At 38.0% G+C, this 14400-nt stretch overlaps 1 protein-coding gene across 8 annotated transcripts in view; it reads right to left on the reverse strand.

Moving 5' to 3' along the window:
* SGMS2 (sphingomyelin synthase 2) overlaps positions 1-14400 on the reverse strand; it is a 100176-nt gene that overhangs the window by 62579 nt on the left and 23197 nt on the right. For 6 of the 8 annotated variants that reach the window (XR_010114038.1, XR_010114039.1, XM_063611100.1 and 3 more), the window contains exon 2: positions 3874-3955. The gene's annotated coding sequence lies outside the window, so the exon portion shown is untranslated. Of the gene's footprint in view, positions 1-3842; positions 3956-14400 lie in introns of all 8 variants that reach the window. The other 2 variants (XM_063611104.1, XM_063611098.1) reach the window with 1 other exon arrangement.

Genomic DNA, 14400 nt, shown 5'->3' on the forward strand with positions numbered 1-14400 from the left:
TTTCTTGATAACGAGAATTGATTACCACAATATAAGTAGCTTCGGAATCAAGGAGGTTCACCCTCCAATACCGTCATGAACACAAATATATAGCAAAGCTGGCCTAAAGTCACCTTACTCACCTTCATCTTCAAATTTAAGTTAGCATGTGTGCCTGGGTGACTCTAGGAGCCAAAAATCTAGAACAAAACACTCTGGGCTTGCACTCCATATACATGCTCCAACAGTTATGGCTTTTCCTCTATTATTTTATGTCTCCGCTACTTTCCCAGTCATTTCTGTGTGTTAAATATTCAGAAAAAGAAAAATGGTTTTAGAAAAGCCTCCCCACCACTGCCCCAATACTGGGGTTTCTGTTGTTGTTTCTTTCGTTTTTGCTCTTCTTGTCAGAGGACATGCCTGCTATAGAAAAAATAAAATAAGATGTAAGGGTGTGCATAAATAAATATTACTCCTAATCTTAGTGGGACAGTCCTGAGTTCTAGATTTATTAAATGTTTATGGACAGGAGGATACAAAAATTGTTTAGAAAATTATTATTTTTTCTTCCTTTCATCCAATAATATTCATCCTAACCTTGGGGTTTCAGTATGCCTGATATTCGTTAAGAACTATTAAAAATCAAATAGATACGAATTACTTCACTTTTTTAACAACTATAAAATGGGTATATGAGTTTACTTAGCAAAGATTTTCAACTTAAACATATGTTAATCCTTTATCTCCTCCAAAATATTTTTCTTTTTGAAAGGCATATTTAAGGACAAAAATCTTTCCATATTAAAAAATTCTTGCATTCCACCAAAGTCCATAACAGATTTAAGAAAAGAGTACCCTCATTATCTAGAACTGGCTAACTGTAGGCTGCAATTACTAGTGGCAAGAAATAAGAGGGTTGAATCACTCTCCAAAATATTTCAAAGTCCTTAACCACGTCTCTCAAGCAAGTTTTCTAATTTGGGGTTAGTAGTTGATAGGTGGACCTCCTGAAGCCCTGTAAAATGTTTTGGCTCACACACATAACTGGAAGTAGAAAGCTTATTTCTTCAGATTCTCAAAATTGAATTTAGGTCTTGGGACATCAAACTGCCAGCAGATAACTGAGGATTTAACCTCATGAATGTGTTGCTGACTACCTGCTTAAAATAAATTTCAGTAACATAAAAGAAGAATGTTTGTTCCCATGCTGAAACTGAAGATTTCTAATAATTAAATAGCAGTAGAGCCCCATCTATGACAGCAAGTCAGTTTACTGCATTTGTATACCCTGAGAGCTAAATTACCACTAATTGTCTCATCTTTTGAAAATGTATTTAAACTTCATTAGATATGCGAATGTCTGTTATGGCCAGGTGAAAGAGACCGACCTAGTTCCTGGCCTCATAAAGCTTGCAGTCTGGTTGGAGAAACAAACAAATCATTATCACACAGGGAGATAAATGTTTAGATAATTGAAAGTTCAGGATGCTATAAGAACACATTGCCAAGGCATGCAACCCAGTCTGACATTTAAGCTATGAGAATTGGCAAAATATCCAGACGCTGATGACAGCAGGTACTCTCACAAGTTTCTAGTAGACATGTAATAAGAAAACCTTGGCCAGGCGCAGTGGCTTATTCCTGTAATCCCACCACTTTGGGAGGCCGAGGCAGGCAGATCACCTAAGATCAGGAGTTCGAAACCAGCCTGGCCAACAGGGCGAAACCCCGTCTCTACTAAAAATACAAAAATTAGCTGGGCGCAGTGGTGGGTGCCTATAATCCCAGCTACTTGGGAGGCTGAGGCAGAAGAATTGCTTGAACCCAGGAGGCAGACATTGCAGCGAGCTGAGATTGCACCATTGCACTCCAGCCTGGGCAACAGAGAGAGGCTCCATCTCAAAAAAAGAAAAGAAAAAGAAAAAGAAAACCTTCCTCTAAGAGAGGCAATTTAATGATATCCATTAAAATTACACATATACTTTATGAACTGCAATTCTACTTTACAAGTTTATATAGATATATTGTCTACATGCAAAATAACCTACATACAGTTACTTACTGCAGTATTGTTTAAGAGCAAACAATTGGCCACAACCCAAAGGTTGTCTATCAATAGATCACTATTTTAACTGTGGAACATCCATAAATGGACTCTGTTATTCTGTAACTGCTTTAAAAAAAGAATGAGGAAAGTGTCTTAGTACTCGCTTATTAAGTCCTCTTACATATATTGTAAGGAAAAAAACATACACTGCAGAGAAATATAGTATGCTATCTTTTACATTATGAAGGGGGCAAATAGGAATATTCCTATTTGCTTATTTATGCATAAAGAAATTCTGGAAGGATGCATTAGACATTGACAGAGGCTGAGAGGATGGTGGAGGCAGAATTTGGGCAGACTCTGTGAATGCAAAATGTATGAAAATGGTATACTTAAGTAATCCTTACATCAAGTGTGTGGGACATTGCAAAGGAAAAAAAAAAACAGTAATCCTTTATTTTTCAAGCCCAAGTTATATCAACCTAGCACCTTTTTTTGGTTTATTATTTTAATACGCTTCTAAAATTCTGCAGTGATTAAATTAGAACATAAGACTACTTTATTTTCCAAATCAGGGTTCTACTCTCTCCTTTCCTGCTTGTGTCCATCTGCCATCCTGAAGGTGGTTTCCCCAGAATACCTGAGAGTGAGGCGAGTCCTCTGTGCCTCCCTGCTCTGGTTTGTTGGCTGAGGATATTCAAGAGCTTTTTTTAAAGCTCATGAAAGGATTTTGTTTTGTTCACTGCCTCATTCGCAACACTGACAAGAATGCCTGGCACATAGAAAGCGTTCAGTAAGTATTTGTTGAGTAAATGAATTCTTTTCTTCACTCAGCTTCAATGAGACAGACACCACCAGACAAAGGGAAAGATATCAAAATGGTGTCAAATATTTAGAAATAGCTGCCATTCTTAGTACCAGCTCAAAGTAGGCATTCTAACCTTAGCAACATTCCTAGAATTATTATGAATTTCACAGAAGACAAATAATGTTACAGAATACTGTGCTGAATAATATTAATTACCCACAAATATTTATTTTAAATAATTTGGGATTACATGGTCCTGGTGTCCATCTTAGGGTAGAAATCTTTTTAGGCAAACACCACAATAAACAGTAATGATAAAAAGTAAAAAAAACCAAAACAGCTATCATCAGGGTCAAATGAACCCTAGTCTTAAGGTACCCAGAGATATAGCAAGAAAAGGGAAAATCTTTTGCACTAAAAAATGCAACTGTTTTTATTTTCAAGAATAAGATTATACTTGAAATAAAATTCCAAGTACTCTAGGCAGTGAATTGAGTTGTACTGCTTCAACCACACAAGCAAAACCTCTTCTTCCTCAGTGGGCATAGAATGGGTATAACTGCCACAGCTCTTTAAATTTGGTGTAGATAACTATAAAAACAGAATAACTTTGCTAGTAATTTCCGTACTGTTGCTAAAAGGTGCATGGCTGACTGATATTTCTTTGAAGATTTTCTGTTTTCTTAAGGCATGGTTGAGACAGTCAATTGAGTGCTCTCTCTTGGCAGTAATGCAAACAGGTTAGGAAGTTTTGGGGTTACCTCTATCTCTCTCGCTGTCATTTAAAACGGCAATCCAAGACTGAGAAAACATCCATTCACCTGAAAGAGCTTGAAATTTAAGACTCTCCTGAGGATGAAATAAAAATTCTCAGAGTTAAGACATTTATGAATGTCTTAACCAGAGAAGGGAAGATAGCAGCAATGCTGCAGGATAACTGATAGACAGCCAACCTTCAGCTGATGCAAGTTAGACTCATGCTATAGCAGCAGGAAGCACCAAACCTACTGTTTCCAGATGGTAGCACAGCAATTCCCACCTTGGTCCTTGCAGCAGTCAACCCTTCCAGTCTCTGGCAGGTCCTTTCGGAGAGGAGTGTTATAGGGCCACAGGATGCAGCTCTAGGGGAAGAAAAAGTCAGAGATTAAATAAGAATGAGGCTCTGTTGTTATGTGTTGCTAGTTTTCTGGGGGTGGAGGTGAAATGAAGAGCCCTCTGATGCTACCCTCCTAGAGCTCTCCGATACTGGCTCTCTAGGAGAGTTGCCAGGAAAACACTGGCTCCAACAGGTACTGACATTTCAGGACAAGAAGAGCAACTCCGCCATTCATTCCACTAATATTTAACACCTGCCAGCCCCTATGTAAATTTGCAGCAGGGCAGGCAGGCAGATTCCCTTGTCTCCTGATGTTCACGTTCTAACACAGGAACATACAGATAAACAAGAAGACCAGTCAATACCACTCAAAAAAATCAGTCAGAGTCAGGGCAAGGCTGATGTGGTTGATGTAGAGCAAGGGGTCAGGGAAGCCTTTCTGAGGGGATATTTAAGACTTAATAAGGGTTGGGGGTGGGGGGTGGGGCAGCTACAAAAGAAGAGTAAGCCAGGCAGAGGGAACAGCTGGCCCAAAGGCCCCGAGGCAAGAATGAGCCAGGAAGGTTTAAAAACAAACAACCCCATCAAAAAGTGGGCGAAGGACATGAACAGACACTTCTCAAAAGAAGACATTTATGCAGCCAAAAAACACATGAAAAAATGCTCATCATCACTGGCCATCAGAGAAATGCAAATCAAAACCACAATGAGATACCATCTCACACCAGTTAGAATGGCCATGATTCAAAAGTCAGGAAACAGGTGCTGGAGAGGATGTGGAGAAATAGGAACACTTTTACACTGTTGGTGGGACTGTAAACTAGTTCAACCATTGTGGAAGTCAGTGTGGCGATTCCTCAGGGATCTAGAGCTAGAAATACCATTTGACCCAGCCATCCCATTACTGGGTATATACCCAAAGGACTATAAATCATGCTGCTATAAAGACACATGCACACGCATGTTTATTGCGGCACTATTCACAATAGCAAAGACTTGGAACCAACCCAAATGTCCAACAACGATAGACTGGATTAAGAAAATGTGGCACATATACACCATGGAATACTATGCAGCCATAAAAAATGATGAGTTCATGTCCTTTGTAGGGACATGGATGAAACTGAAAACCATCATTCTCAGTAAACTATCACAAGGACAAAAAACCAAACACTGCATGTTCTCACTCATAGGTGGGAATTGAACAATGAGAACACGTGGACACAGGAAGGGGAACATCACACTCCAGAGACTGTTGTGGGGTCGGGGGAGGGGGGAGGGACAGCATTAGGAGATATACCTAATGCTAAATGACGAGTTAATGGGTGCAGCACACCAACATGGCACATGGATATGTATGTAACAAACCTGCACATTGTGCACATGTACCCTAAAACTTAAAGTATAATAATAATAAAAAAAAGAAAAAAATGTAAAAAAAAAAAAAGAATGGAAAGCACGGCGAGAGTATTGTGAACTAGGCATAGAGAAGGGAAGAGGAGTGCAGAGGGCTTTTAGGACAGTAGAAGGACTATGTACATAAAGGGCAAACCAAGTGTCACAGAAACTTAGGTTGATGTGCTGTGCATAATCTGTCACCTTCTACTAAACGGTGGAAGATTTCCTTTGAAATACATAGAGTTGCTGCAGTCTTTTCAATGGATTTTTTAGTTGAAATTTGCCTTGTGGATGGAAGCAAAATATAGGCTACTGGCCAGAGGTCTGCAGTTCATAGAACCACAATATGAATATCCAAAGAATACAACTGAGACTACCCAACAGTGCATATATGTATATGATTTGGTAGCATATATATATATATATATATATATATATCTTTTAACTACCTAACAAATTTCATTAAAATCTGTTTAACAACTGCAGGATGTACACTCATCTGCAACCAGAAATTGATTTTTAGTTGAGATCCCATCTTAATCAAAAATACTCAACTCTTGGAAGAAACTCAAGAACAAATGTGTCACTCTTAGGTATATACCCAAAAAAATGAAAACACAAGTCCAAGCAAAAACTGTACACAAATATTCATAACAGCATTATTCATAATGGCCCCAAAGTGGAAAAAATCCAAATGTCCATCAACTATTAAATGGATAAACAAAATGTGGCAAATCCATATAATATTATTGGGCAATGGAAAGGAATAAAGCAGTGATACACACTGTAGCACGAATGAATCCTGATAACATTATTCTAAGTGAAAGAAGCCAGTCACAAAGACCACATGTTATATGATCCCATTTATATGAAATGTGCAGAATAGGCAAATCCATAAAGACAGAAAGATGTGTGGTTGCCAAGGGCTAGGGGAAGAAGAGAATGGAAAGTGAATGCTAATGGGTATAGGGTTTCTTTTTGGAGTGCTGTAAATATTCTAGAATTAAATAGTGGGGCTGGTGGCACAACTCTGAATATACCAAAAACTACTGATTTCTACACTTTAAAAAGGCCAGTTTTATGGTATGTGAACTATATCTCAGTGAAACTGTTGTAAAAATAAAAGAACAAAAGAGTATCTGAAACGCTGTGAACAGATGAAATAAACTTCAACTGGCCCAAAATGCTATATTCCAGTAAGCATTACTAGACCCCATTAAAAGGGATAAGCAGTTTAGTTTTACACTTCAGATACTGTACACTACACTCCCCGTGGGACATGTTTACCCCTCTGGAAAGATCACCTTATCCTTGGAGGATGTTTTTCTCGTTTCACTTGGAACCCTTCTCTGGTTATTACCCTCTCTCGACTCCACTTACCATCCCCACTCACTCCACCCAAATAAAATTAAAGCAGATAGTTGCTTTTGCGCTCTAACTCAAGTCTGTGGACAATTACAATTGTTTAGAGCATGGTATTAATGATATTTCTAATATGGTCAGCTTATAGATTTTATTCAGTTACACAGCCAAACCTAGCACTTTTCATCTAGTCAAGCTGAAAATGTGTGCCCTTGTCAAAAAGGAGAATGGGCAAAAGGGTAGATACTGGAATGCAAAACAAATTCAAGCTTACTATTCCAAAATCCCTTTCTGTATACATCATAACATGGTGTTACATTAAGACTACATTCATTTTAAATAGTATCTTACAAGTTCATGATTTATTTTAAAGTATATGTAGAATGTATAATTTCACAAAGGAATAAAGTAAATTATATAATAACAACAGCAAAATACTACTGTGAGACAATTAATGTAGAATCACAGAGGCAGGTAAATATAGAGAGGGGTTCTTGATCACAAGGTGTAGTGGAAGAGGGAACACTATCTCCTGGGACTGAATATTGTTTTACCTGCTCCCGGTAGCAAATCACTGCAGAGACAGCAAAGCTTGATGTTTATGAACAAGGATTCTGAAGGCCGACTCCACACTTAGCATGACTCCACGATTAAGTATTATGGCTCCAGGCACGATACTTAATTTCCCTGAGCCTTAGTTTCCTAATCTATAAATAGTACTAAATTAACAAGGTCCTTAAAAGAACCAAAGGTTATATAAAAACAAAAATAGATCTAAAGGGAGAGACAGATTGCAAAACAATAATAGTAGAGGACTTCAACATCCCACTTTTGGCAATGGACAGATCATCCACGCAGAAAATCAGTAAAAAATATTGGAATTAAACTATACTCTAGACCAAATGGACCTACTAACAGACATTTACACAACATTTCGTCCAACGGCTATACAATACATATTCTTCTCAGCAGCACATGGAACATTCTCCAGAATAGACCATATCTTAGACCACAAAACAAGTCTCCACAAATTCAAAACAGTCACTATCATATCCAAGTGTCTTTTCTGAATCCAATGGAATAAAACTAAAAATAACAAGAAGAACTTTAGAAACTGTGCAAATGTATGGAAATTAAGCAACACGCTCCTGAACAATCAACAAAGAAATTAAGAAGGAAATTTAAACATTTCTCGAAATAAATGAAAATGGAAACACAACATACCAGAATCTATCAGATACAGCAAAAGCAGTACTGAGGGAATTTTATAGCACCATACGCCTACACTGAAAACATAGGAAGACTCCAAATAAATAACCTAATGGTGTACCTCAAGGAACCAGAAAAGAACAAATCCAAAATTAGTAGAAGGAAATAATAAAGATCAAAGCAGAAATAAATGGAGAAAAAAAAAGAACCGAAGGAGTTAATACTAATAAAGACATCAGAAACAGCACCTGGCATATAGTAAGCATTATATGTATTTGTTAAATGATTAAAATAGAGTTTACTAGTTAAGTTTTGCAAAATGACTAAAACTATGCTGTATATTTGGCTCTCAACTCCTTTGTAGCTAGATGGGAAAAAATTTTCCAAACTCAGAGAAAGAGAGAAAATGCATGTATCTCCATATGTGTTAGGAGGAAGGCGAGTGGGAACCATATTTTATTCCTCAGGAGGAAAAGGAAAGCATTTGACACTTAGCTTTAATATGGTCTGCACACAAGAGGCAATGAGCAATACTGCAGACCAGGGAAGACCGCCATATGATGTCACTTGATAGTTTTTCACTGTGTTTCTCAATAAATCCCAAGGCATAACTCTCTAGAATTTCTGTAGCAGGAAGACAAGGCAATGTGATACAAATACACAGCTCTGATGATCGGTTCACAACTGCACCAGAAATCTCCAATCCATCTTTTACTTCCATTTCCCTCTGCCATGCTTCTGATAACCAGAGCTGAGGAGGAGACAGTTCCAGATCTCTGAAACAAATTCTCCAACATTAGGAGATGGCCAAAATATAGGCACATAAAAACACTAAGTAACCTGATGCATTGAAAAGCAACTCCCCCTAGAAGCATCTGTTTTTAAGTTTAATGGACTTCAGAGTCATTATCTGGCTAAAGAACAGCCATAATCATCTCAGGAGATTAAACAACTTGGAAGAATATTCATATTAGTCATGGTCATCTCAGGCTCCACCTAACAGTTAAACACAGAACTTTTACGAATTACAAAAGCTATTATGCTTAAGCCATGTTTTACTGTAAATTGGACAGTAGATAACTTTTCTTTAAAAGACTAGTTATACGGTGCAAACCTTAGCTAGAAAACGACCCGTGTTCCTTCGGATAGTCCGATATTGTACATGGAAGACATGATAAAGTTGAATTTCCACAGCTATTACACAGTCCTGTGACTAAGCTGATGTCCCAGTGATTTATCAGCTGTTTTCATTCCATCTGGCAAAGTATGTTGTTCTTAAGGCTAATTATTTAATAATGTTTTCTTCAGATAAAATGGTAATAATCTTATTAATCAACTATAGCAATGTATTTTTATTTGCATACCTGTGGAGTATTGCTAAAGAGAGTAGAAAATAGATTAATTCCCTTGTGTTTCACGTACACTAAATGTAGCATTCTGCAAGGAAGGAGAGCAAGAGATGGCATTTATAACTAACTCCTGTGCATTCTTGGAGAAGCCTTTTTTGACCCCTCCAGACCGCATTCGGTTTCCTTTCCCTTGCTCCACATTACTTTCTACTTTTTCTCTGACTTAACAGTTTGCTAACTGTAACTTTGGTCAATTATTTGTAGAGATTTACTTGTCTCTTTTCAGTGAGATTGCAAGCTCTGTGAGGGAAGGGATCACATGTGTCAGATTCTCTGCTGTCTTTCTGGCACAGAATTGAGGGTTATAAATATTTGTTCACTGACTAACTCCCACTTCATAAGATAAGCTGTGTTCCTAAAGAATCACATGTCAGTTCCTCTCAAGATAAGGAAGTCACTGAAGTAATCTTATAAGGGGAGGGAGTAAGCCCCACTAATTTCATTTAATATTATGAAACAGAGACCCACAAGTTTGAACTTACAGAAGCAGAGTCCATGGATATGGCTATGGCAGATGTGACTGAGGGGGAGGGAGAAAAGGAGTGGGGAGGAATGACCCACTAATTTAGATGGGTGCTTTCAGAGTGAAAGTTTATTATAAGAGCTCAAATAGTGTTTTCTAATTATAGACTGTTAAATTTAAAATATATTGAAAGGCCACTCTGTACCTTCTCTCTGCCCAATGCAGACTGAATTAAAATATCCAAGAAACAGGACTTTTTTTTAAGCCCAGAAAGGCTGACACACCTATTAAAAAGTTCTGTCCCATAAGCTCTGCTTTCTACAGTTTCTGTTAGGTCTTCCACGGCCCAGACAATTGGCAATCTTGTTCTTTCTTTCATGACACAAAGTTGATATATCCAAATGATTAACCTCCTAAGGTTAAAGTCATGAGCAATGAAAAGAAGGTCATATAGTATCATAACAGTGAAAATTAAATAATTTTAAACAAATGCCTTCAAACCTTCTGCAATAAAAGAAAATAAACTTTTATACTTTAACATTTAAAGTGAGAAAGTGTTTAACCTTACTAGTGAGAAAAGAAACTCAAAGAAGTGAGATACCATTTTTCTACATATTAAATTGGCTCTTTAAAATACCAACATAAAATTATTACACTGCTTTCCAGGGCTATTGTAAAGTATATTTCATATATTCTATAAACCTCCTAAGAATGTGAACAAAGATTAGCTCCGAGCCTATTAACCATGACATTGCCAATAACAGTAAAAAAAAAAAAAAAAAAAAAAAAAAAGAGAAATAAGTGTCCAATAATAAGGGACTGTTAAAAACAACATGGTGGGTAGATACAATGGAATAATGAAATGATCCTATCACAGTTAGTGGGGAATGACAAGAGGTGCATTATATATTCATGGGTACAAAACAATGATATGTGTATGATCCTATTTCTCCTGTTTCTACAAGTTGCATGTGTAAATATAAACGTGACTAGAAAGACAATGCAAAATGCTAACGGATAATAGATTTATAGATGACTTAAATTTTTCTTTTGCTTATCCAGGCATAACATTTCCTAAAATAAACATGAGTTGCTATTATAATTAGAAAGTTAAAGAGAAAAGATGACACGAAAACTCCCAAAACACATTGCCAAATAGCTACCATAGTCACATTCTCTTTCAAAAAAATATTATGACTTGGGAGGCTGAGGCAGGCGGATTACGAGGTCAGGAGATCGAGACCATCCTGGCTAACACGGTGAAACCCCGTCTCTACTAAAAATACAAAAAAAAATTAGCTGAGTGTGATGGCAGGCACCTATAGTCCCAGCTACTCAGGAGGCTGAGGCAGGAGAATGCAGTGAACTCGGGAGGCGGAGCTTGCAGTGAGCCGAGATCGCGCCACTGCACTCCAGCCTGGGGGACAAAGTGAGACTCTCTCAAAAAAAAAAAAAAAAAAAAAAAAATTTATTATGACAAGCACATTGTTTCATATCATTATGCTCTGAGGATAAAAACGGTACACTTCATTTTTCATTTTGATCAGTCTGTGTGTGGGGCAAGCAAATAAAGACATTCAGTCTAGAATCTTAAAAGTTTTCCTTTTAGCAAGATGCCATTTGTGGTGATGTACCACCAAGTAGCAAAGAGGTCAGCCTCTCCAGTTAAATATAGCCTAATTACATAGTTGATAAAAATAAAGGAAAATGTACATATTTACTATAATTACTACTCATGCTCAAATAAAATCCTGTCTTTGAAATAGAAATGAAACCAAAAGTAAAAATAAAACAAGAAACTTAATTCATAAATGTGAATTAAAATAAAAGCAAATTTGGGAGGGGGTTATTATAGAGAAGCTGCCCTCTGCTCAGGGAGAGGATATTTGCTGGGAGGCAGAAAAACTCATCAGGATATACAGAAGTGTTATTATCAAAACCGTAAGGATCCTGTAGAATATACATCTGAGTAGGTTCACAGAAAGAGCAGAATGGCTATACCTGAGTAATTTAGCCAGAGCTAAGTTTGTGTTAACTATTCAGGTTAGGCAGTGCCCTTCAGCTTTCTAGCCATCCGACTCTCTCGTTGACTGGATGGTAATTACTTGGATTACCTGGTTGGCAATCCAGGTCCTCTAGTTTTTATTTGCCTCTCTCCTAATCTTTTGTTGTCCTTGTTCTTAAGATTTCTAAGAGGTTGCTCACTCTAGCCTTCTCTGTAGTTATCAGCAGTTTGCTTCTCTTGTGAGAAACTTGTTTGAAAGATGAATGATTTGTACTTGTCATAACTCTTACAAAGACTTCCACCAGGTGTACCATGAGCATGGCATGCACTGTAGACTTCCACACCCTGCAGACTTCCAACATTCCTTCCAAGCAATCAGAAAGCAAGTTGCATATTAGCATATTTACATAAACCCCTATTTTGCAAAGCAAAGTTTTTTCAAGTCTTCTTTTAAGTCTTAGAAGCAGGATGACATGTAGAGAGAACAAAACGGGAGTTAAGAAATTAAATATTCAGGATGCCAAGGAGTTATTTGGTGGTGTCCATATAAAAGAGAGTATTAAAGTACCAGGAATCACTGGAGCAAGAGAAGAAGAAAGTGAAATCAGGGGTACACTCGTAGAAGGTTTTGCAACTGAATCTTGAGCAACATAAAGGAAAATAAAGCAAAGCCCCTAGAAGCTGGGAAGATGAATGCATTTAGATGAGCATCAAGATGGAAATCAGAGGACCTGCCAGTGGAACCTCAGAAACCACCCAAGCTCTAATGGGCTTCACAAAATGGGATGGTGATGCTGACCACGTAAATAGGTCAGCCACATGCTTTTACCTCAGACTTCTAAGTCACACAAGGTCAGAGGCTACACCTCAGGTACTATAGGAAGGGAAAGTGAAAGGAGTAAATGTTACTAATGTCATTTTCAGTGATCACACCACTCTTCTTGGGCTAGGTACCCTGGATGCCCCTTGATCCTGGAATATGGCACCTTCAAGAGAAGGATGGGGTTTAGCACACAGAAAGAGAACCTCTGAGGTTTTCCCTTGCCTCCATAAAGAGTCTAAAGCTTGCTATAAGAAAAAGTAAAGAATAATTCTTATCTTTCCAAAAAGGCTTAGAGATAGTAAACAATACCAGTTTTCCATCACATTTCTAAACACACAAAAAAGTATAAGGGAAATGTAACCACATTGTCTTAGTCCATTCTTGCACTGCTATAAAGAAATACCTGAGACTGGGTAATTTATAAAGAAAAGAGGTTTAATTGCAGTTCTGCAGGCTTTATAGGAAGCATGATGCTGGCATCTGCTTGGCTTCTCAGGAAGCCTCAGGAAACTTATAATCATGGTGGAAGGTAAAGGAAGAGCAAGCACATCACATGGCCAGAGCAGGAGCAAGAGACAGTGAGAGGACAGATGCCATACACTTTTAAATGACCAGATCTTCTGAGAACTCACTATTGTGAGAACAGTACCAAGAAGATGGTACTAAATCATTCATGAGAAATCCACCACCATGATCTAATCACCTCCCTGCAGGCCCCACATCCAATACTGGGGATTATAATTCAACATGATATTTGGGTGGGGACACACATCCAAACTATATCACACGTGTATTCTTTCCAGTGGGGATACACACACCCATTTTTCACTTTGTTTTTCATGGTACTTTGGCTAAATTGTAATAATGTAATAATGGAATAATGTAGTTTGTGAGTTACCCTCTAATTGACAGCAGAGGGAAATATGATGAAAACAAGCCAAGGGGCTTTCTGGGGAAAAGACCATGGGCAAAAACTATTTATTACAATTAGGAGATCTGGTTTTAATCTGGACTCTGACATTGTGATCTTTAAAAAGCCAATTGTGATCTTTAAAAAGTCACTTTAATTCTGTGGACCACAGTGAACTCAACCACAATTTGCAGTTCATCTGTGCCCTCAGGACCCAGACATCTCCTAGTACGTGGTAAGTATTATCAAGTATTTGTTGAAGGAGAAAAATAAAGACACTGATTTAATAGTCTCTCAAATCTGTTCTGACTTTCTATCGCTGGACTGTCCAATACAACAGCTACAAGGTACATGGGCTACTTAAGTTTTAATTTAAATTCATTAAAATTTAAAATTCACGGCCAGGCGCGGTGGCTCACACTTGTAATCCCAGCACTTTGGGAGGCCGAGACGGGTGGATCACAAGGTCAGGAGATCGAGACCACGGTGAAACCCCGTCTCTACTAAAAAATACAAAAAAATTAGCCGGGCGTGGTGGCAGGCGCCTGTAGTCCCAGCTACTCGGAGAGGCTGAGGCAGGAGAATGGCGTGAACCCGGGAGGCGGAGCTTGCAGTGAGCCGAGATCGCGCCACTGCACTCCAGCCTGGGCGACAGAGCGAGACTCTGTCTCAAAAAAAAATAAAAAATAAAATAAATAAAAAAAATAAAATTTAAAATTCAGTTCCTCAGTCACGCTAGCTACATTTCAAGTACTCAACAGCCACATGTGACTTGTGGCTACTGTACTGGACAGTGCAAAATTATGGAACATTTCATCATTGCAGTCAGTTTTGCTGGACAGGAGTGCTTTCAGACATAACTGAGGAGAAAGGCAATGCATTGTACCCTCC

This window comes from Symphalangus syndactylus, chromosome 10 (genome assembly GCF_028878055.3).
Source record: "Symphalangus syndactylus isolate Jambi chromosome 10, NHGRI_mSymSyn1-v2.1_pri, whole genome shotgun sequence".
Taxonomy (NCBI): domain Eukaryota; kingdom Metazoa; phylum Chordata; class Mammalia; order Primates; family Hylobatidae; genus Symphalangus; species Symphalangus syndactylus.